The following is a 26,202-nucleotide window of genomic DNA, read 5'->3' as shown; positions in this document are numbered from 1 at the left end:
ACTATCTGATGATTGCAGGGGTTCTGACACAGGTTCAGAAGGAAAGTATGGACATTGCAGGGCTGACAATCCTGCCATGTTTATTAGTGGTAAGCTCCAGGAAATGTTCCACATAGCCCTCATAGTTTTCTGGCTTCAGACTTCAATGCATACAGGCATACACTCACACCATCCCTTCTTAAATTTCCTTTGAGGTTTCAATATACTGCTATTTTACCCTCAGGAGCTGCATCTCCCCACAGGCTCTGCGCTTCACTCTTTTCTATCATCTATAATAGCCAGTTGCATATACTGCGAAGAATGCATTTTGTTACTACTTTGATGAGACATGGCTGTACAGTGAGATGTACAATATTGACCAAGTGGTCTCACTGAGGTTATCGCTGATCTGAAAGATGAGGAGTTCATTACTTATTCCCTGCTCTCACAGAAATACCATTTCCCAGGTCCAATGGGTTACTTATCACCTCCTTTAAGACCTATAGCTGTACTTGTAATAACATTAACAAAAGGAGATCTCGGATATCGCTGTATAAAAAGACAACTTGGATAGGGAAAAGGAACAAAATTGCAGAAGGGAACTTCTTGTATCTCTGGAGAGGCAGGAGATAGATCTATGAACTGAGGCTAACAGCAACAAGAGAAGGCGTCTCACGTGGAGCTGGATTTATACACATGTGAACATGTGTGTGTGTAGATATAACTGTATGTATCTACATGCATGTATGTTTCTTTGTGTGCATACATCTATTATATATGAGATTTAAGTCCTAAGCATGCAAAGAGAATATGTGGTCTATCCTTGTGGCTTTTTCTCTGTACCCTGTTGTCCAGATGTAAGCTGTGAAACACATCCAAGTTCCTTAGAAAGGGAAGTGTCGAGCCAGGCAGTTCAGGCTGAGCTGTTGCAGTTATCACTCCATTGAAAATGAACAACAAATTCAAATAACAGAGGCTGTGTTTGATTCTGGATCTTAGTAGGTTTTCGCTTTCTAGTTCCCACCCCCACAGTCTCACCTCCCTCACACCCTTCCCTACTTACTATAAAGTTATGATGCCCTTTACTATAATAATGAATGGAATTCCCAGATTATTTTTTTAAAGGCTTAACTGATTCTCCATGTTTTTAATGTGCTTAGCACTTATACAAAGAGGCTTTTTCATATGTCTTTCTGCAAATACAGAAATAGGCTTGGAGTCAGTATTCATTTTAATAGTTTCAACAGATAATCACATTTGTTTCCAAAGATTTCTTTTTTTCCTAATTGCACTTTTGCATGACTCTGCATGCAGTTGCACTACACACCCATCTATAAACCTGGACCTATCGCTAGCAAGTAGAATATCTCCATCCTTAAAGTAATTTTTATAATAATGTATAAGACCTGCACAATGCTTGCTGTACAAAACTCTAAATACCTATAAGAGTGAGACTGTTGGAACCTCGCTTCCCTTTCTACCTATTATTTATTTCCAGGTAATCTCAGCTGAGAGCTTTCTAGTGCTGTCACTATGGCCAATTTTATATTGGATATTTTTCTCGATACAGATGTGTAGCTATTTGCCTTTACTTCTCTGTAAATACCATATGGACAGAAATCATTGAGTCACCAGATCATACATTTATTTTTATGATATATTATGCTGTTTGATGTCATGTTGACATCTAATTGATGTTGGTTTTGCCTTTTTTTGGTCTTTGTTTTGTTTCTTGGTTTCAATAAAAAGAGAATTTAAAAAAGGCTGTAGAGTGATGACTTAAGGCACTGACAGACATGAACATAGTATGCATCTCTTTTATGATGTGCTGCTGAGTAATTGGGTATATTTCTAGCTTTAGATAACGTATAGGAGACCTCTGAATTTTTACTGTATAGTGAAGTATTTGAGTAAGCCTAGCCTATAACCTCAAAAGAAATTTTTTCTCTAGCAAGAAGCACATACGGAAAATGTTTTCAATAAGGGCTTAACCCATGATTTAAGAGTCAATAAAGAAAGGTTTTCCATAAAGAAATGAGAATGCAACAATAGAACTAAAATACAACATACCGAAGATTAAATATGTTCCATCAGCACAACAGTGTCTTTGTACAGTAAAGAGGAGAAGAGGATGATTAATAGTAAAATGGTATGTATGTCAAAAGAAAAATAAATGCAATTTAGACAAAGTACACACTTATTAACAGAGAACATCATTTACAGTTATTTAGATGGGAGGAAGGCAAGGATGAAGCTAGCAGAGAATGTATTTCACAATGTGAAGTCACATTCATCTTGGTTTAGGGTTTTCCCCCACACACTGCAGCTGCAAAATAAAAATACTGGTGAAATCCTTGCTGGAATAAAATTAATGCCTAAGTGCCCAGTGACTTCAGCAGAATCAGGATTTCACTTAAGGTATTTTAAGGTGCAGCTTTACTAGGCAGACCTCCTGGATCACCAATGAGAATGGGTCCGCATTTCTCCCCAGGTCCCTGCAGCACACACACTGCAGATGCCACCAGTCTGAATGGCCTTGACACCAACCAGCCTTTTTAAAGAGGGGCTGAGGCTACAGACCCACTTTCACTCATCCTCCTTCTGGACGGCTAGTAACAGGGTCAATAAATGCCTGAGGCTCTTCCTGGTGGCTTTACCAGGCACTGGTTTTGGGAGCACAAAGAGTGGGGAAGGAAAGAAGGAAGGAATAGGGACAGAGGGAAGTCAGCACTTTGGAAACAAGCACAGAGACCTGGTTAAGCTTAGACGAGTAAAAGGCAGATCAACGCACCTGACAGACAGAATATCTGCTTGGCACCTACCAGAAAGCTATTATTTGAAAACAGCTGAAAGGCTGCAGAGAAATTATTTCTGCATGGTAATATACTATGAGAGGAATTTGGGAGCACCTCCTCTATATTTTCCAGAAATGTTATAAAAATGACCAGATGTAAATTTAGTATTCCATACATTCCAAGTTTTGAGCTAGAAGATTACAAACGTTAACAGATTATATCACACTCTGCAGAACCACAGGATTCTCTGGAGGTGCCCCAGCAGTGTGCCAATCCAGCCTGTTTGGGAAAACTGGTGATTCGCCTCCCCCAAAGAAATACAACTACAACCACAACCAAATATATATAAACCAAGCAAAAATACAAGACAGAAATAAAATGACCATTTCATTCTGCATACAAGAAACACTTTATAGGATAGCTCCATAAACACTGCCCACAATTCTCTAATATTTCCAAACAAACCAACACAAAATAAATACGCATTTATAAGAAAAGAAAGGTAAATTTTAAACGAAGAAGAGAGTTTGAAGAAGTTGTAAATTAAGAGAAAACAAAGTTTACAACATAAACGTTTGTTCAACATTAATCCTAGAAACTGCTACCACTCCTATTTTACACACATAATTACACACTAAATGGGAAAAAGGAACAGAAAGAAAACAAGGGTTATAATTCCATCGGTAATTGTCTGGAGAAGATGAAAATTTTTTGAGTTTCACTCTCCTCATATATGGTATCAGTAGAAACCAGACAGGGAATTAAAGCCTATAATTCACAATATGCATGTTTTTACTGCACATGAGATAAATCAAAGACAAAGTGATAGATAGATCCGAAATACACAACTCAAAACACCCATCCTCAAAGCTCTTTCTTAACTACCTCTCTCAAAATCCCAAGCTGTCCCAAAAATATTTTTATTATGGTCTAATCTACTCTACATGACCTTTGTAGAAATGGTTCTTTGCAACTCTGGCAAATTTCTTTCTCCACCACTTTTGTTAGATGAATGACTCTTTCCATTTGCAAGGAAGTGCTCAGAATCTCCACATTGTAGGACTATTAGTACCAGAACTCATTGAGCTCTTGCTGTGTTCATAGATTTAAATCTGAAAGCCAGAAATTATAAACCTATACCTCATTCAAGATAGCAAACACAAGCACAGAAGTACACCAATTATTTCAGTAATGTACATTAAAGCTACAAAAAGAATGACATCAGAAACCTTTATTAGCGTCAGACAAGAGCCTCAATTCTTAAATCATCAACTCACAAAATTTCTCTTTTTCTAAACTCCCTTCGACTTCTTTGCCTATTAAATCCTATTGCTATACAATTTGGTGTTAGACGCCCTTAAAGTCACACAGAGATTTACCCATCCAGTTTAAACCATATTATCCTGACATAGCATACTACATGGAAGTACAGTGGAACACCACAGAGAGCGATGCCTTGCTCAAATGGCTTGCCATCTTGAGACTCCTACAGTTTTTACCTCCAGTCATCAACCGTCTTCAGGATTTTACACGTTTTGAAAATAGGAATTTCTACACCTTCTAACTAATCTCCAAGTCTGTGTGCGCTGTAGGACACGGATGCAAACACACAGAAGTGTTCCACTGTAATCCTAAAAGACAGTGGGGAAAAAAATCACCAGAAAAATAACAAATAAAGAGAACTTAAAACTTAACTGGGCATTCCCACTTTCTGAGTCTGCAGGTGGAAAACAACACTTCACATTTATCAATGTGGCCTATTAGTTCTCTCTATTAATGAAAGAATGAGAGGACATGAGAAGGTCAAGGAAATACGTAAGAATGAAAGTGGTAAAAGGAAAGAGAATCCTTCTAACTATATTATGGACAGTGTCAATAAATGTGAATTAAGTAACTTCCCCCTGCCTCCCCAATCCCAGAGATGTATATAAATTATTCACAGTATTATTATCACTCTAGCAACAATATAATATATTTGCTTCATTAACAATCCATTCCGTGTAATTCTAAGAACTATGAAGTTAATTATGATTGTCACACAAACACACATCTAAATTACAAAACACTCTCATTAAAAAGTATCTAGATTTTTATGAAAGTTTTGAGGAGGTGATCTTATTTTAAGACTGTCATACTTTTAAGCAAATGTAGATTGACTTAAAGTAAACATTGCAGGAGGGAGCTCATGCTCTAGGCTTCACCAAGCAATCAGCAAGGCATCTGACACGCTACAGAAAGCCTGCAAAATCCAGCAGATAAATCATGTAACACCCATTCGGTATCCTACGAAGCACACAGTGGGAAGCTGACACATTATTAACTGACTGTAATTTTCACGAAATGTAACATACTAAGAGCTTTATGACATACATGTGGTGAAATATATTTTTATCTATTATAAATGCACATGTTTTTAAAGCACATTAATCAAGATACTTCAGTTAAATCATTGGGTCATGTTTGTTTTCAAGTTAGTGGCATCAGAAAGTGTTGATTATTACAGTAAGCAGATTTGGGAAACATCTCTATTTCATGATTCCACTCTAACAAAATCATAAGCTTTTCATGATGAGGTAGTAATATGTTATATGACAAAGGGACCAACTTGAGCAACAAAAAAGACAACCTTTGGACAAGTAATTGTCCCAAAGTGGCGCTTCCCTTGAATAGGAGCTTTTATATCAAATTATATTTGATATAAACTTGCTGAAAACTGTTCTTGCAATGAAAACAAATCCACAAGAGACAATGCAGGTTCCAAGGAAGCCTTAATGCCATCCAGAAGGAAAGAACTGAAGATGATATGACACAGACCTCAGCTTTCAAACCAAGGCATCTTTCCTGTTGCCTTGGTGAAGATTTATACAACTTCAGAGATGCAAACCTCACCTGCCTCTTTCAGGAACAGCCAAAAGCAATTCTGCAAATGACAGAACACTGACTTTTGAAGCCTTATATTGTTCTGCCACGCAGAGGAATAATTTGAGGTCCCAAAGCTTCAAAGTAGAGAATGGCACTTTGCCAACTCCCATTACTGCCTGCCAACCTGTAGATAATCTTCTTGTGCTGTACTTCATCTGATACTTTCACATTTACAACCCTTTACAATACTCATCAATTTCTGTTTAAACAAAAGTAGACAAGATTAAAAAAATAAACCTAAAGTAGAAAATACATGCTAGATGTGAAAGCTGAGAGCATTTTCCTCTCTATTGTCCATTATTCTTTAATGTATCATTCTCTTTCTGCATGTAGGCCAAAAAAATAAATCCAATGTAAACACAAAAGGCAAATACCTTTTGAAGGCCAGGCAAATATTTGAAAAGCAGAAAAGAGATTCTGCTTTTATCTCTAGATCACCCTACAATTTAATGGTTAGTGGAGAGGGCTTTCTTTTTATTTTCTTTCTTGTTTTTCTTTTTCTCTTTATTTCAGGGAATGCAGCAGGGGCAGGTCCACACTTTGTAGCTCATAGAATGGTTATCAACCTATAAACTATGACAAGGGGATAACAAAGGTCAGATAACCATGCTGTGTTTGTTACAGAGCAAAGAGAAAAACTGGCACTATCAAAAGGCTATAAGGCAACAAACCAATGTATTAAAAATCTTGATCCAATATTATTTTTAAACTACGAAAATTATGTGCTTGACCTTGTAGTCTGATGTACGTAATTTATAAGCAAAGTGCAGATGCCTCTATGGAGGTTAATGGTGTTTATGAGGTTTCTTGAAATTAAACTAACACCGCTCCATTGACTGGAAAGCCTTGGGCCTTCACCTATGTTACTAGTATCAAATAGTACCACAATATAAGAAAAACAAGACTATCTCCAAGCTAAAATGGAAGGCTGGCAAACCATTACCAGCAATCCCACAATCACCTAGTAGAAGGAGTAGATGACTACCTACACAAGTTTATGGAACTGATTTCAAAAAGTTGCTAAGTGGGAATAAAGCTCTTGAAACTGAAATGGAATACAAGCACCTTTTTTGTCCCCTTATTACTAGTCCATGATTCTCTGGTCACTACTGAACATAAAATGTACCACTGTTCCATGGTTCCCTAAAATGGGTTGATGCTCTCAGGCCGATAGCAAACCTTTACCAATCACATAAATCCCAGCAATTCCTCAAGACAGATACTATCTGGTCCTTTCATTCAGAGCAGGATCATAACATATTGTTTTAAGTATGTTGTAAAAATGAAAGCTGCATCGATTGCCTCACCTATTTTAGCAGTAAATAAGGCTTTTTTTTCTTGTCTGCCAAGTTCTTTATGGTGTAACCTTTCATGAAACACAAATTGAAGACAAAACCTCTGCAGATCCATATAATGAGAACCAGTGTTTTCTTGAATTGTATGCAAAAAAATTTAAATTGTCAGTAAAATAAAGACATCAATAGTAATGTTATCAAAAATATTGATGCATTAAGGCAAGGATTTTTTTATAGCAACAACTACAGAAAAAAAAAAGCCATACCCTTTAGTTTACGCTTGCTTAGAGTTGCAAGAAGAGAAAAAGAAGGAAAAAAGAGCAGAATATACTGATCAGAAAAAAAAGACTTCTGTCTTAGGGCTCCATAATACACTTTAACTCTTAGCCTCTGTATATGAAACAGTATTAAGTAAGTATATATACTGTGAAGTAACACTTTCAGCTTAATTAGCTGGTGAGGGTGAAATTTGTTCCATCAAAAAGACAACATTTGGTAGTTTGCCCCAAAATCAGTTTCTTCAATAAGGTAAACAGTATAATCAATGGACAATATGATTCTCACTCTGTTATCTACCCTCTTAGATCTTCTTTTCCTATATAGATAAAATTTCCTGAGAATGAAATGTGTATGTTTAGATTCTTCATTCTATATTGTATCTTATACTCATCAACAGCTGGTGTAACCTGCTATAACACTTTTTTTAGACATTATTTTCAACCTGCAAATGTTCTTCTGAGCACTAATAAAAAATTATTGCATAACAAAGGATTGATTACATTTCTCTAAATTTTCAACTATACTTCTCTCTGATTATGGACTGACAGAGGTTATTCAAGAGAGACCTGCTATAAGGCTTTTAAAGAAATATATGAACAAATATAATTCAGCAAAAAGGTCACTTAGAATATTAACAAAAAGAAGTGACTTTGGGGTTGATCACCTGGCCACTGACTTCAAGGGTGTAAGAAAATATTTCATATATGTTCAAGCTGTAAAGTATGTATATTTTATTAGCTTTTATTTGACAGAAAAGTAATAAACACCCCTTAGTAAAGATTGGCAAAGTAGGATTAATACTAGAAAACAGAACTAATACTTACTTACTCTTGTAGGAAACATTTATAGATAAAAGCTATAAAAATCTATTTTCTAGCATTAAAAAAAAAAATCTAATTACACACCTGAAAGCTATTTTCATTAGGTTCATTTTCAGTTTTCACAATATAACATCACATTAAAAGATTTTGTTATCCCCCAGAAGGCAACAGAAACAATGAGAAAATGAATTATGTTCCAGACTACCACATAAATTAGGGGACACAAGCCCTTCACGGTGAGATTTATCAAGATGAGGAGCATGGTACTACTACAGATAGTGCCAAGAAACCGATTTTCTTATGCCTGTTCCCTTGAAGCCCTTGTAAAAAACAATAAAGCTGGCAAAGTACATAGATATAATCTCTATAATCTCTAAAAGCAATTTTATAAATATCTTCAGTAATAACTTAATATGTACAGTGTCCAATTCTCTACCTGCTTAATATTAGAAATTCTGAAAGTGCAAGGTAGAACATCAGGATGGTTACAGGTCTATTGGTATGCTAGAACCGACCCATGCATTTAATAAGTAAAACTGCTAACAACAGCCTGGAAGACTCTTAAGCATTCTAATCTACTGCTGATTTTATCAACTAATTCTCAATATTTTTGCTGATAGGGTATTACTCCTCTAAATTCTAGAACATCATCTCTGAAAGTAGGAAGTGTGAAGTTTTGTGCCCAGTATGAAAAGTATATAGGGCATTGCTATGCATATGTACATAAATGACCATTAGACAGATGCATGTGTATGTTCATATACATATATATGCAAATACATGTACATATTTACATACACAGAAAAACATATAAATAATGGACAAAATGGATTTGCGTGCATGTATGGAAGTATATGTACGCATGCTTATACACACACATATAAAAATATGTAGATAAAAAGATCTATAAGCTGCATGTCACTATACGTTGTTTAGGCAGACACACATATGCATCATATGGAAGGAATTCACTAAGCTAATTGTTATTAATGAAGACTACAGTAACTGACATAGTGTATTGTATTGCAGGATCACAGTGTTTGCTCACAAATTTTCTAAAGTATGGATCACTTCCTAGTCCGGGTCTAAAAACTACAGTACACGTTTACAAAGCAATATACTTTTTTAATAACAATAACTATATTTTTTTCTTTCAGTTGCTTACTGTGTGGCTCAGTCAATACATTTTGTATGGTTTTAATAATTTATGAAGATGTATTCAGACATGCGGGCACATCTTTCAAACTAAAAGTTGCTGCACTGCTGGAGCTGCAGAAGATCAGAATATTACCACTGATGAATTAAAGTTCAACTGAAAATGAGTTGGGTTTCACTAGTACAGGTGAAGTAAAGTAAAACATTCTTCCTACATATGCCTCTATGCTGTTGAAAGTGGGCAGGCAATTTTATTTCTGCGACTTCTATGATCATCTACCACCTAAGGCATGTCCGCATACCCTTAAAGGCCAATAGTGTGACAGTGTAAAAGAACATTCAGAAAAATGCTTAATAATTTATTTGCTGGCACCAAGCTTCCCTTCTTACTCCCTGAAAATATCTGTTTTAGGAAAATGGGAAAATTACATTTCTCATCCAATGCAGCAATTATTGTCGATACTAGCAAGTGAAGTAGTCATTTTGTATTCTTCCCTTTCTTTGCTTCCTACAAACAGATAAAAGCAGATAACAGAAGACAAAGGGCACAGTAACTCTGGATTACATGTCATAGCTGTAGGGAGCAGGAGAGAATAGTCCTAATGAAGTCCATATACTAACTTCAGAACTATATCAGTATAGCTCAAAGCAGAATCTGACCCTCCCCGAAACAAAAAAAAACCTGGTATTACTGATTATTTTTTAGTTGACTCTGACATCAATTCCAAAATTTAGCTCTTTCTTTGAAAAAGGAAGTCTAGCCAAGTATGCACCAAATGCCTAGATCTGAATCCTGACAAGCAAGGGAGGCTTATTATTCTCTTCCTTATAACACCGCAGCTCCCTTCCTAATAGAAATATTAAACAAAACAATGTTTCTTTGCTGCAGAGTTTTATTTGGCCTTTACATTAAACAACACTCTAAATTAGTAATCATGTTTACCAGACAGTTGTCATGGGGTCACTAGCAGCTACTTTCTTTTCCCTCAAAACTGTGCTCTGTAACATGATGATAGCGTTAAATGGACTACAACTGATGGGAAAAGTAGAAAGAAGAAAGAATAGTCAACAACGTAGTTAAACATATTTCTTTCAAAGAAGCAGCAGTCTATGGAAAAATCACAGGCAAGAAAGATCCAGCATAAGCACTAGTAAACCACATATATTACCTCAATAAATGCTAAAAGCTTACCCTGGTAAAGCAAGAACAAAGACATATGCAATTAACTCACTTTTTTCATGCAAAAATTGGGATGTATGCTTATACATATGGCTTTTTTTAAATCCAAGTTAATAGGGAAAAAGAACAAATGTATTTAAATTGGAATTAAACAAGTATGGTCATGATGAAAAGTCTGTTTTGAAAAAAAAACAAATAACATAAACAGTTAGGATTTGCCTGCTGCAATTCTCACTGATGTTTAAATAGATGATTCTCCCACTGTAAAATGGCAGGAAACTTGCACATGCACATAAACTACTAGACAGCAGACAAACTGTTACATATTATTTACATTATCCACCCCTGTCCAGAGGTAAAAAGACCAAAAGGATGTCACTGAGTAGCAGTGGCATCTGTGCATTATAGCTGCTGCTGAAGTGCCCAGCTTTGGCCTTCTCCCAGCGCAACAGAGTTTGGTTGGTTTGACCTATTTAAGCAGAAGCACCCTGACAAATCTCCCCTCTGTTCTGAATACTACTGTTTGCCTCCTACACTGAACACCTGCACAACAACACAATCTCATCAGTCTGGTTAGTAAAACAGAACTATTTGTGGGGCAACAGTCAATCTACTGTCCTTCGGCTCTGACAGACTTGGGTGAATGCAGTTTTAGAGCAAATTTGCTGTGGGTCTTGTTTATTTGTTTGGTTTTGTGGGTTTTTTACTACAATTAAAACATTTGGTCTAAAGGCTCCAGAATAATTAATAACTGCACAGATACTGATTTGTACTATCTTTGGAAGAAAAACCAACAGATTCTCCACTAGCAGCTATAAAAATACAACCAAAGCCTGTGTAGTAAAGACAGCCAGGGAATTACATTTTACAATTCTATGGATGTTATGTACTATCATCTACTACTACCACAGAACTGTATTCAGATGGTGAAAAATGACATGTTTGATTGCTCCAGGATTTAGTAGCCGAAAATAAAGTAATGTGTCTTCGAGAAATTCACTGTTTCATGAGCATGTCTTTTTAAAAAAACTATTGGAATATGTTGGATGTAATAAGGAACACATGTAACTCCTACTTCTGATGAGGAAAAAAGGAAAGAAAAAAAAGTGTTTTTCTCTAGCAGCACATGAATCAATTAACTCTTCAAGCTCTTCTCTCTTTGCAGCTGTTTAAAATATAATTATTTTCCATACGACAGTAAAACAGCTAGTCCTAAAGGCAAAATGAAGTCTTACAAGATTTGCCTCTATGTTATCAGAGATGGATCAACCGCTAATAAACACCTCCGTATCTAACTGGCAGTTTTGAAAAACATGGAACACTTAGCAACTTGTGCTGAAACCAGACCCACAGGACACTAGGCCTGTTTTATTCAGGTGTTTAGGCTAGGTAGGGTTGGGGTTTTTTTTCAGTTCTAACATTTTACGGTTTATTTTCTTCTTGAAGGAGAGTTCTGATATTCCTATATTTTGTCTTTAATATTTTCTAGGAGGTAGACACCTATATGCAAAGTCACCAGTTCACCTGGATTTATCCTTTTTTCATGACACAACCTTGCTATTTTACATCTGACCACTCTAAGCTGCTGACGCTCTGTAAGGAGTCTGTAAAAGCCGGAGTTGTTCAGGAACTCTTTTGGTAATGTAACAGCCTGAAGCACAGCTAAGCACCAGCTGCACCATATTTATCTACTTGTTTATGAAAGAGTTTCCCCCTCATTGTGTGGATAACTGACCTTAGCCATAGCTAATAAGATATGAGCTTCCTTGAACTATGCAGCTTTACACTGAATCTTATAAAATACTTCAGTGTTATCCATATAGCCTCACTGAGCTCCTAATGAGCCGAAACACATTCTCTCTCCAGCACTGTCATCGTAGAAAAGGTGTGGTCCAAGGAACAAAAATGACCTGGCCCAACCTTTTCTTTGTCCATCTGCTTCTGTAGGCAAGCTTATTGCTGGCTACTGCCAGGTTTTTAAAAGTAGGGAATCAAGCAATGTATAGATACTTATGCTCCACCCTACCCATCATCTCATCTTACTGTCCCAACCATGTAGTGGCAAGAATGGCTTGCTTGCTGCAGGCCAACTGCTTCAGCAGCCTCCCCTAAATTGCAGCTGTTTCCAGATATATGTCTAGTTAGTCAGAGACCTCTGGAAATTCATCAGTTCTCAACCTTAAGCCTTTAAACAGGCTGGGAGCTACACAGTCTGCATTGAAGAAAATGCAACAATCTTACTTAACATGAAAACCCTGCTTAGTCAAGCTAGTTCCACTAAATCAGATGATGTTCTTATCAATCTATTCCAGACACATCCAACTTGTGTATTAAAAAAAAAAAACAACTGAGAAGCTACAATTGGCACAAAAGCAAGGATCACGTCAGCTGTAGAGCCACGCTGAACTGACTTGGTAGGGGGACATTTTTTTCCACAAGTTATACTATGATCTTGTGGAATTTGAAACAAGTCAGTGGAATGGGCACAAAAAGAGTTTCTGCTTGATCTCTTTTGTTTCCATTTTTTATTCAAGAATATGACTTTTATCACAGTTGATTTAAATTATAATAATTAAATATAGCCAATTTACACTGGCTTACAGTTGTGGGGGCTCAAGACTGTTTTGCTTCAGTTGCAGGTAGTATTTGATGAGATAGGGCTTTGCCAATAAGCTAATACTTACAATAAATGTTAAAATTATTAAAGTCTATCAGTTGAACCAGTACAGTGCAAGACCTCAGATGTCAACTACATTTACACACAAAAAGCAATAAATCCTGAAATCCTACTTCAAAATCCAAACAATTTGTCTAATTTTGTGGGTTAGTACATACATAAGTAATACATTCACCTTAATCATTCCAAATAAGCATACAGCAAGTTTCATCCTGGATTTTTTTTCCCCCCAACAGCACTACACTAGTTGTTCCTGATGATGTTCCAAGCAGAGCATTCCAAAGAGTCACTCGTGCAGGAAAACAGTTGAGCTGAACTCAGTTGCCAGCTCTTTTCTAGTTTTAAGTTTAGCTTTCCCGTTCTGAAGCAAGCATTCTTTTCCAATACTAGTTAAAAGAGCTTATCTAATTTAACTTTAATTTCTTCCTTGAACATCTGGGAAACTTCATTTCTCTAATCAGTTTCTTACTTTCCTCCACTAATTACAATCTTGTTTTTTCTACGTATATCATTTCCTGTGTGACAATTTTTTCATCATTGGTTTTCTTTCTCTTTATATATTTCCTAGATACTGCTGTTCAAATTCATGCAAAGCACCTTATTTGTGTTGTCCCCATTCTCCTTAAAAATACTCAGATAAAATGTGTCACAAGAAGTTATTTGCCTCTCTGTATATCTGAGTATTTAGCATAGCTTCCAAAATGCCACTGTTTTTGTCCTGATAGCTTCATCATCAGCAAATGCTAGGATTTAATTTACTCTAACGTGATGAGTCTCCCTTCAGAAAAATTGGCTACCAGCTGTCTCTCTGCTCTAGTAGGCCAAAGTCACACACAAAACAATGAAGCCTGTCAGACAAACGCCACTTCTCAGTTTCACTTTCCTCACTGCCTGTTCTTCCCTTCTTTCCATTCCTCCTTTGCCCTAGGCCATATCTTAATCCCATTCTCAGAATCAAAAGGTTTCTTCCTTTCTATATGGCTCATGAAAGGTTACCACTTAGAACTAAACAGCTACAGGGACTCAGCCTTCAGTTTTGGGTTACTTTCAGGTTTTTTTCTGTATTTTCATTCTTGTATAACCACAATCCCTTCCATGTAGCTTTCAGGCTATTTCATAGATATAGGCTAAAATCTGGAGATGGTGAGCTCTTTTCCATCAAGACAGATACTGTAGTAACATCATACGCATATTGAATTCCACTCTACAAGCAAATCAGGATTTTTTCAAAAGCTACTGATTTAAGTAACAGCACACAACTTAGGAAAAGTCATTAAATACTGTATACAGACTTTCTAATTTCTACAGTATTAGACCATTGTTTAAAAAATTTTATACATACCATCTAATAAACTAAATAGTGAAGACTACACTGAAAAAATAAATGTTTGTCATACCTATTGATTAGTATCAGCAGCAAACAGACAAATTTCAAAGTTTTCCCAAGACAGAATTTTGAGTCTTTACAAAATCACCAAAATTATAAGAAGATTATATTCAACTGATCTAATGGTTAGGTTTGCATTTCTCTGTATAAACACAGTGGTACGTTTACTAAACATCCATTTCCTTCTAACCCCAGATCTTAGATTTTTGAAACCCCACCAAAAAAAAAAAAGGTTTTAATGAACACAAATATGTTCACAATATCAAAACAAACTTGAATAAATCATTCATACAGTGTGAAAACAGAAGTCTAATAACTCTGTGAATGAAATTGCTCTGCAACATAAAAGTTTCCATAAACCTCCACAATATGTTCAAGCACAACTAAAGACAAACTTACGTAATATGTTAGGTTGCAATTGCAAAGGACTCTTCAGGTTTTGTAATCAGCTCTCACACTTAACCACAAACCAGTAAAGAATTGTTTTAATATTTCAGTTACATACATTGCATAGCTTAGAAATATATCTTCTTACCAAAGTTAAAGCACAATTTTAGTTTCTTTCATTCATTACAGGAAACTGAGGATCAACATATGCTGTTTCATAAGCTGATAGTTTAAGTAAATCAACAAAGATTCTTTTTAAAACTAGCCTCTCTTACAGCAAAAAGCATAAAGAAAATACTTTATTCCTTTCAGAAGATGTCTAGCTTACCTGGTTTTGCCATTCCACACCGACAGCCTGAACAATATTATCAGCTCTTCAGGTACTAATTCTTGTTAACTGGAAGGATATTTTCTCTCTTGCTGGATTAATAATCAACTTTCCTGATAGTTCATTTGTAATTCTCTGCTGGTTAACCCTTTGCAGGGCTCCCATTTTGAACTAAGCAGCCTACACTGTTCAGTTCATTTTAATACAAAAGTAACAAAACAGATGAGAATATCTACATGACAAATAAAGAACTGAAGAGAATAGGTTATCTTTAAAAACTAAAAGCTTATAGATACTTAAAATAAGACTTTCTTTCTCTTAAAGACTCTACTTACTAAACCTAAGAGCCGGTAAACCAATGCATCAACAAACTGAAAGTTGTAAAGTCCAATGGCTCATACAACAGCACGCTCCCATGAAACTACTGTTCAACCTCTCATCTTCGGTGTACGTGTAAATACAGCACACGCCTGCTGAATTCTGAAAATAACGTCTTTTATTATTGAACAGTGTGCTGAGAAATTACCACAGTTATCAGTTTGTGCAAGGCCATCCATCTGTGTCGTCAGAAAGCAAGAGCAAGGGTGGCCAGAACTAAAAATGAGATAAGAGAGGCCCAGAATAGCTAAAAAGGGGAGTTCAAATAAGGTCAGAATAGTTTAAGATGGGATACCTAGCAATTATGTATAATTTTATTTTTCAAAGGTAGTAGTAGCAAAATACATACATTTTATCAGTTTCATAAGAATTCAATATATTTCAGTAACTCTGTTGTGAAATGAGTAAAAAGATTGAAACAAACCCAGTAAAGGGGTTTAGAGATCTAGTATAGGAGGGTGAAACAGTCTGGGAATCCTGACCTAGAAAAACTAGTCTTTCTTTGGGGGGTATAAGATGGACCTTGGGATGTGCTTTGATTATGGACAGAGGGAAGAGGAAGAGAAAAATAAACTTGTTTCATGGATGACTGAGGCATAATGCTGAAAAAAATGGCAAAAATGGAGAAATCTTAAGAAAGCCTGGGGTTTTTTCTCCTGGAAAACAATGACTTGGGTTTTTGGATGCTCTAGGAAAAAAATATAAGATGGCAGTTCTATTCACTAACGGATATGCTTTCATGGTAAATTGTGCTATAGCTGTTTTATTGAATAATATTGCAGTACTTTTGTTTTTTCCTTAGACAAAGGGACAGTCTCCAAAAGTTATTGCATAGCACAGAAGAGACTTATCTATTTCCCTTTGCATAAGAACAGTCCTATAGCAAATCTATTTTTACACAACTTTAAGTCTCTGCTCTCTGCCTACTGCTCTCTCTTTTCTGTAGCACCTAATACAGTTTGCTGTAAACTTTCTATGATATGTGCTGTAGAATTTATGATAAAATGCTATAAAGTATTGAAGCAAATTTATTTCATATTTATAGTTAATTTTATTCTGTGAGTGTTTGAAGGAAAACCTTTTAAGAACACCAATAATGTGAGAAAGCTACAACAACTAAATTTATTGTTAAGTATCACATCAGTGGTACTCCTGGGGGCTCCTCTTCATGGGAAGACAGCTTAAACAACATTTTCTAACACATTGGATTGCTTCCCAGAGATGTGATGGCCTACAGAGGCTGTGCTGAACAAAGCAGGCTGGAATAGAAAGTCAGTAAACAACCCTTTTCAAAGGATGGTCACAAATAAGTGCAATTTTGTTTAATAAAGGCAAATTATAGTTATCTTTTGTTCTTTACAAGGTGCATTATCTTTCTCTCCTGTTCCACCTGACTAAACTGGTGGTATCTCTTCTATCACCTGACCGAGTGGTTGGCTGGAAATAATGGGACAAAACAATCCACTATTGTTACAAGAGACAATGACCTTTCATGTCCTTGGAGCTCGCCATGACCTTTCATCTTTCCTATCCTCTCCAATGGTCTCTCCTAACAACTAAAACTACACCCCGTTAGGCTGAATTCCAGATTGTCATAAAAAGCCCCGTCCTTTCGAAACAAAACCAATTTTTACACCAAGGTGGAGGAGAAACACAGGTCCATTGTTCCTGCACAGATGGAAGTTAGAGTTACTAAGGCAACAGCTCTAATCCCCCTTTTTACCACCTTTTTCACATCATTGGCCTATCAAGTGTGCTACCTTTTAACTCATAAGCTCAAAAGCTGGTAGGCTAACTGACTGCCCTAATTAGCTACGATTTTCACAGTACAGACAACATGATGAGCTAATCGAAATTTGCAAAATAATGACGTACCTCCAGCAAATATTCCTCCTCCTGAGGCCCAGTCTTAGAATAACAATAATGAGACCATTATTAGAGGAGGGCATTAAAATGCTGCACTGCTGCTAAACAGAGAACTTAATTGTTCTGGTCTTGTCCATTGAATCAACAACCTATTGTTGTGGACTTGAAAAATAAAGGACTGGAGAATGGGTGCCATAATGATTGGTCTGTGCTGCCATACCAGCACTCTGTAGAATTGTTTTCCTTTTGAAACTCTTGATGGACTAGTAGTTTTGTTTAAAAGTAATATAAAAGGCAATTGTCTGGATAAAAAGTCCTATTTATTGAAATCTTTAGAAGCAGTTGCATGGATTTGTTCATGACCCCCAAGATAAAAACGTAGGGACCATAATAATTCTATTTGTAGAGACCACTGCTTGTAGTGACACTAGATAACGCTGTCCTGTCTAGCTTCTGCAAAAGGAAGGCAGGCATTTCCTTTGCCGACAGAAATCATGACAGAAGGTCAAATAGTGGACAGACCCAATTCATCTGTAAAAGATGTTTCATTAACAAAAAAAAAAAAACACCTAATGTTTTGGGTCATCATTTAGAATTCTGAGTTTAGAACAAACTGATAAAGATATGTCTAAGCCAGTCACAACACAGGACTTTTTTGTTTGACTATTGGAAAGATATTAAAAATAATAGACTTTTTTTTCCCCACCTCTTATATAGAATTGTACCCTGAATTTTGTAGTTGGGAAACTGAATAATATACCTTAAGACACAGTGACTGAATTGATACAAATTATGACTTAATGTTCGCTAAGGATATTCTTCATTTAAAATTGGGAGTGGGAGGAAGAGATATCTAAAACCTCTGGAATGTCTTTTAAGCATTATTTTTAACTGATAAGAAATTCTACAGCTTTTCACAAAACATTTACTGTAAGTGTGATCTTGAGAAAAAGAAAAACTTCTCCCAAATCAAAAATCATAGATTTATTACATCAAATCATTGTTAAATAATGCTATCCTGGATTCCTCTCAGCTTTCATTGCAATGGAATAGTTGAAAACATAAGCAATTACAAATTTACACTTTGGAACAGAAATTAAAGTCACATTTTACTGTATTTTTTTATAGTTACCTCTCTTAATGCATCTTTCTAAATACAAATTGCTCAAAAATAGGCTATGATTTCAGATTAATATAAACAAAAAATTCAGAAATAACAGAATTTGGACTTGCAATTGTACCCATTGGTACTTTGCTGTTTATTTCAATGGGAAAAGTTTAGGTTTTAATTTTTTCTTATTCTTATCAACATATTCTAAATCAAAATGAGAAAAAAAATGCAAGGAGGGAAAAAAAGGGGAAGAAAACTTAAAGTTAAAGGTTAACCCAAAAGGCATTTCCAGCAGTCCTTAGAACTGCTCACGTAATATAAAGTTGTCTTGCATGTACCCACAGAACACATTTTCTTTAAAGTCAGGGTCTTTTCTGTTGTAAATTGAAAAATGCCTAATATAAAGAAGTATTAAATTGTAAATAAGACCTATTGCTTCATTCAGTCTGTGCTTTGCTTCATTTATCTTCATCTTATTAGGCTAAATTAATTAACAATCTCTGTGTTGCACACTTTCTCTTTTCATTACATCAAATAATGGCCTGGATATGGGAGAAAACTCTCACCACAGGGATCTTGAAACACTACCTTGAGGAAGAGTCTCTCACATATGTATTGCTTTAGCAATATTAACCAGCTAGATGTTACAACATTTATTAATTCATCACTTTAAAATAATTATCTTAATTTTTTGAGAAATGAAAAATAATTTTTAAAAAAATCGGAGGGTTGCAATAGATCATGTTTACAATTTGTAAGCCACAAGTACTAAAAGAAAGAAAGAACCTAAATTCATCAATAATTTTACTCAATGTTTTATTTAATAGAAAAAACTGCACTTGAATACACTTTCTGGCCAACAGTCTATACAGTCCCAAACATATCAATGTGTGAAATTACTCAAACGAAGTTGCTGTACCATTTGTCTGTGAATGTTCTGTATATAATTAATTGGATGTCTGGGACAGTTTCATTGGTAAATCTGGTTATTTTAATACTGTAATGGGGAGCAATGTGCTAAACTATTAGGCAAGTTTTCTTCCTTTAACCTACATTATGGCATCTAGAGCAAAAGGACAAAACAGTAAAGCCTTTTTTAATCCTACCCTGATCAGACAGCCCTCTTTCTCCAATCACAGCTTTGTGCATGATATCTTTCTGCTAGTGTTTCTTATTTAATTAAAACAGACACTGACAGAAGGACATGGATTAGGTCTGTAATGATGCATTTACTTAGATTAATCGGAGGCTCCTTTTGGAGTAATGGCTTAAACAAAGAACAAAAGGAAATTGTTATGAAACAGCCTTTTATCCCAGGCAAAGGTCACATTATGAGGTTTTTAATTTTGTCAGCCTCTGTTATATTGGGCCTTGCTACTGGAACATGAGAAGTGCTTCTCACCCCCCTCTCCCCCGAGCCAAGCCAGTTATTATAATACAGCCATTAAAGCTGCAAATTAAAATGTCTGATTTTAAAACAGGTTGCTTAGCTTTCAAAACCCTCCAATTAGCATGTTGTGCATTGTTGTGAAGGAAAGAAACCTAAAATGCTAATGACCTGCTGCCAGGTGACCACACTGCTGTGCAAAATAATACAGACCCTTTCAAGTAGTAGTAACAGTAATAGTAGTAGTAGTAATAATAATAATAGTAATAATAATAGTGCCCAGCTCTTATGAATTACCCAACTCCAGGTCTACTCTGCACCACATGTGCTTAAAGAAACTACCGTGCATCCAGCCAAAGATCAGAGTTCAGTAGTCAGCACAAGAGATTATTGTATGTTAACTGGAAAGATGTCTGTGCCCACTCAGACACTGTAGGGAAAGAGGAAAACATTTGAAACCAACCATGGGCCAGGTGATACTTGGACCAGGCACAGAGAAAAGCATGGAATGGAAAATTCTTACCACCTCAGACAGCAACTAAACTACACTTCTGTAAATCTCAAAAGAACCAGCTCCAACTTGCTGTGATAAATTCTGCTTCTGTGCTTAGTTCACAAAAAGCCAATAATGCATTAAAGGACCCCAAATATAGGTATATATTTGTCCTTTCGCAGTTCACTGTTCATTGTAACAAGTTCACAGAACACACAAAATTAAGCTAGAGCTGCCAAATCTCAAAATTTTTCCACAAGTCTTGTGATATTTTCATAAAATATGCTACAGGAGAAAGTATGATAATGCAACTTCAAAGATTCAAACCAACTAGAAAACGTTTTCTTAGACCTCATGGTACTTGAAGCTCTGGGTTTTTTGAATACTTGAGTTTTAGCAAACTTACTCACTTCACACAAAATTTCAAACGAACTCTCATCTCCCAGTGACAAAATGTATCATAGGTGACTTCCTTTTTTGAAATCGTAGCTGTAAAAATATTCATTAGTCTTCTGACCACCTGAACCGTACACAGACCCAGTCCTTCTCCAGTCACAGAGCCCACATCTCTGGCAAGCTGAAATGTCACACAATACCCAGATGCACACCACCTGATACCAGTGAAGAAGCAAAACCTTGCTGACAGTGCCAACGTTGGATCCAAACAACAGCAGCAGAGGCTGCCGTTCAGCACCACAAAGAATACCTTCATTAAAACTCCAAATAATTTGCTGGGCATTCAAGATTAATGCCACTTAACCTGGTTTTTTTACCAACAGTTAAGAAAAAAAATGCGTTCTCTATAACTTTACATCTTTGCCATAAAGATCCCAGTCCAAGCCCCTCCAAACATACCAGCATAGCGTGACAGTGTTCTTCTGAGGTCACAGTAGTAGGAAGTTGGATGAGATGTTGAGAAGCTGTGCTAGACTTGATTTCTGTTCATTCGCAGAAGTCTCTCACCTTTCAAGTGATTCCTAATTGACCAGTAAAGGGCAAAAAAGACTGCAAAGGGTATTTTCAATCATTCTTTATCTGTTATCACATTATGTTTTACTTAAAAGTTCATTAGTCCAGAAACAAGGTACTGTGTGATTCCAAATCCCAGTGCTCCCAAAACCACTACTCAGTGGAAAGTACAATTCAGTTCCTCTCCAGATAAATTACAAAACAGCCAGGTTAAGCAAATTATAACATATAAAGGACCATGGGTGTGGTTTCATCTCAATCCCACCTGTCAACACTCTGTATTGCCTGTCTCTATTTTACACAGTACAGGCCAGATTCCGCCACATTTCTGCTACTACACTCCCTCAGAACATAGTCCTGATCCTGAAAAAAATTTAACAACTTGCCCTTGAAAACATTAACACAAGTATTTGCAAATCACTGAAATGGCCTATGTAAAAAGGGAAAATACACTTATTTGCAAAGACAGTAATTTCAATTTGCTTAACACAAAAACAACTGAGCTGCTTACAATGTGGCAAATAAATTCTGGTAAACAAAATGTTAATAACATTAACTATGTAGTAGTATTCTATCTGGTTAAAAATATGCTGAAATTCACAGTAGTCTTCTACAACTTCGAGACATCACTGTCATCAGCTGGTACCACCATTTATTTATTTATTTAAACTTAACTTCTGTTCTGCCAAGATAATCACATCTTAAGATATGAGAACCTGTTTTCACAGACACATGTATCATCCACTGGTGTTCCTTGGCTGCCTCTTAGCTGTTATTTTTTCCTGAATAAGACCACCTCTGTGAGACAGAAAACACACCGCTAAGTTTATTTATACAAAATATGCTAACATCTAATAAAAAACAGACTTCATGCACAGTGATAGGTGGCTCTATCTTTCAAAACTCATAGCCAGGAAAATACTATTATTTTCCTTTGTGGCTGTGTACATACTATGTTTGTAGAATTCATCCTAACAGTGTATTTTAAAGGCATCTTGCGACAGCTACTGTATTGATATGCACAATGCAAATACACCATTTCCCAAAAGTTCTATTTGTTCCTTAGAATATACGAAATACGCCAATGCTTTTTTAGTGAACAATAAAATCTGCATTAGTATCCTACATAGAATGTGAATTCATGCTTTAAGATCAGAGCTGCTTAGACAGCAAATTATCTGCATCATTTCACATTTACCAGCTAGAGAGCTGTCCAGGTACAGTCTGTATACAGTCAGCATTAGAACAATCAGTACTTTCTGTCCTGTGGTTTTTGCTGAATATCCATGTAGCACATAGAAATATATGTAAAAGACCAAGAGTAATCCAGTAATCTAAAACTTCAATGTTAGGGTCTGACAAGAGTCAGGCTGGCACAGCAGCAGCTAGTGGCATGGTATGGTAGAAACACTAGTAAAGCAGTCGAATACTCAGTAATCATGCTGGTTTGGTGCAGAATAAGACACTGATCAGGCTTTGATACATTATGAGTTCAACTGGGCCCATTAAAGTACATCTCTGAGTAATACAGCTCTGCCATGCTGATCCCAGAAACTCTAGTGGCGCATAGAGCAGAAAAGAGAATCTACTTTCTCATTTCTTTGAACATCACTTTCACACACTCAAGCAAAAGTCACAATATGCTCTACACTAAAGCACAGCAGAACAAAATTTATTTCCAGGAAAAAAAATCATCAAGTCATTGAGATTTCATGCATAACAGTGTAAGCATATTTGACCCAAAGACATGAGGAAAAGGGAAGTCTGTTCCTTCTAAATCTGTTTTGTTGTGGGGTTTTTTTTGTTGCTAATGTAGTCCCACAGATTAGTAAGTGTTTTTTTATATATACAAAAAAAAAATTGAGCCTGTATAATATGGATCTATATATACATAATGGAACCCATATAACAGGCATACAGTGGAACCCAATCCTGTTCTTCACAGTACCAGCTTGTGCCCCCAACCACTAGCACTAATTATACAGAACATCAAATTTCTCTATCTTCATATACTTTGAAACAAGAATAGTTCTTATCTCTGAGCACTGATAACAGCTTTTTGTGTTTATCTCATTATGTACAACCTATCTCAGCTTTTTCCATGAATCCTTCTCTACAGGTTCTCTGCATCCTATTCCACCTGGTCAGTCCATATGGGTATCACTGTATGCACAGCTTCATATATCTGTCAGATGAGAGAAGGCAGACCTGTCTGCTCTTTGGGTTTCCAGAAGACTGTATTTGGGCATACAAAATAGCTCTTTTTCAGCCCTAGAAACTACAGGATCAAGCAACTTCATATTGGAATTCAAGTCACTTATCAGATTACCACAATCACTACTAGAAATTCTTATTACTACCTAAATCATCTTGCAAGCCTAGATATCCCAGCTCATTCCAAAACTTCATTCCCACCTGATCTGTGATGTAACGTACAAAACATTATTGAAATCCCTTATAATTTTCTTATTTGGTTTTGGAACTGTTGCCCCTATGAACACACTATTGAGCTTTTGATCTGACATCTTAAACTCTTTTTGCAATTGCAGTCTTCATATTTTCATATCTGCTTTTTTTTTTTTAGTCCTGAAGATCACTAGATAAATGATGGAACAAAAAAAAAATCACACAAGAAGTCAGCTCCACTCTTGTGGCTATTATCACTTGGTGTCAATAAATAATAGAGCTATTATACTCCAAACTGTCTTCTGCACGAGAATACTGATCTACGCAATTCATCACTGATTTTATAGTGAGTGTCAGAAATTAAGCTGATAAATTATTTCATATTATATGTAATAGAAAAGCTACCTATATACTTTCAAGGGCACAAAATATACTCAATGAGCATTTCAAAAACATATTTTTGCTTTCTAGCATGCAAAAGCAGCCTGCACAAATTGCATTAAAATTGCACCCCAATTAAGTGAAAAGAAAAATATCTGTCTGCAGTTTGGCTTGCATCTCAGTTCAGAATCACATGCAGGGTTTCAAGAGAAACCAGGCCAAAAGTAACTGTTAAGGCATTTCAGTTTGCTGGTGAACCCAACATGAAATATCTCATACACAGGAAGGCATCATGCATATATAATCACAGTGTCAGACACAAAAGATAGCCACGAGGTGAACTTCATTACCTTCCACTCAGCACCTTTCAGCATTCAACTTAAAATTTTCCCACTGGTCAAAATTTCCCAATCAGTATTGCCTAATCAAGAGGGCACACAGAAGAGTAAGGCATATTTTTGACTCAGTACCTGGCATGCTAATTACCTTTTTATGCCTTGGTTTACCCATGTGTTAAACAGGAGAAACAAAACCTTTATAAATCACCTTTCTAAACTGCTTTGAGATCTGCTGATAAAAAGAGGGAATGAGGGAAACTGAATCTCTAAGCAGTCTGAAACAGGTATCACTTAAAAACAAACCAAAACCATTCAAATGAATATACAGGTCTGGGAGGTTTTGGTTGGTTGCTTTTTTTTTTTTTTTTTCTTTCTTTAATATTGGAGCCTTCAATACCCAGTCAGCCAGTCATACTACTGCATTGTGGATCAGAGCACGCAAATTAATGAACCCAGGACAGTGAGTGTGCTTTGTTTACATGCTGTATCCTGTACATATCTTTCCTAGGTCCAGACTAAAATCCAGCTCCAGCTGTAATAGCTTTCAGGATGACAAATCTTTCTGGAGCTGTGCCACACAGTGTTTCAGACCTGAAAGGTGCTGCAAGCAGGCACTTTCACTACAATTCTTCAAGCCCCACATTAAACATCCCTCCAAAGGTATACCTTCACAGTTTAATGACATGCACCACCCAGTCTTTGGGTACTCATTTCTTCTGCCCATATAATTATCAGGATTTTAAATCTTTCATTTCTAAAGAGTGGAATTAAAATATATAACCTATTAGAAAGAAGATACTCCTAGCTACAGTATAGACACTCATTTATAGTTCACTCTCAAAGAGCTTAGAGTAATAGATTTTGAAAATATGTCATTTTCAGTATATATTAACATTTTGGGGTGTATCTAAATCTTTACCAAATTTTCACTGCTGACACAGCTGGAAACTCTGTCACACTGGTGAAAACTTAAGCAGTTTAGTAAGCACAGTAATGCAAATAAGTTGAACCAGCTAAATTTTTTAATTATTGTAATCAATTCAGTGTTCCACCAAGCTAACTTAGCATGGTTATAAAAGTCTTGCTAGTAATCACAGAAAAGCTGTACAACTACCTGGTTTCTTCAACATTTGTGAAAAATATGATTATCCCAAATGTGTTTTGAAAACACAGTTTTCCTGACTTTTCAAATATATATATAACCTTTTATATGTATGCACAAATATATATTTGTGTATGCATAGGTATCTATACCTACATGTACAGTTACATTTAAGCAAAATCGCTAGGTTATGTTCTCAGCCTTTTCTTCAAAGCCCACCAGTTAGAGCAGATGGAAATTAGTAGCCATGTCTCAGCTCTTGTACCTGAAAGGGGACACCACAAGGTGCAGGACAGAGCAGGTGCTGCAGGTGAGTGGCCTCAGGGAACAGATGCTGCAGTAAGAGAGGAGGGAGCAGAATGAGAGAGGCAACAGCTTGGGAGAGCTCAGGGACGCCCTACATAACCCTGGAGCTTCTGCCTAGCATCTGCATTTGAGAGGAAACATTTGCGAGCACTTCCTTCTGACAGACTACTTGAGATTAGAAACGGGATGCAAAAAATGAAAGAGTTAAATACATAAATTCATATAGAGGTTTATAATAATCACATATAGCGTGATTATCT

The 26,202-nt window shown here is 36.1% G+C and overlaps 1 protein-coding gene across 6 annotated transcripts in view; it reads right to left on the bottom strand.

Annotated features, from left to right (window-relative positions):
• Positions 1-26,202, bottom strand: part of SOX6 (SRY-box transcription factor 6) — a 383,001-nt gene that overhangs the window by 254,514 nt on the left and 102,285 nt on the right. For 2 of the 6 annotated variants that reach the window (XM_064452618.1, XM_064452622.1), the window contains exon 1: positions 15,206-15,685. The exons of the other annotated variants lie outside the window; for them this stretch is intronic. The gene's annotated coding sequence lies outside the window, so the exon portion shown is untranslated. Of the gene's footprint in view, positions 1-15,205; positions 15,686-26,202 lie in introns of those variants that run through there. 6 annotated transcript variants of the gene reach the window in all.

This window comes from Phalacrocorax carbo, chromosome 5, assembly GCF_963921805.1.
Source record: "Phalacrocorax carbo chromosome 5, bPhaCar2.1, whole genome shotgun sequence".
NCBI lineage: Eukaryota > Metazoa > Chordata > Aves > Suliformes > Phalacrocoracidae > Phalacrocorax > Phalacrocorax carbo.
Note: the sequence above shows the minus strand (reverse complement) of the source record. Positions and strands in the feature narration are given on the sequence as shown.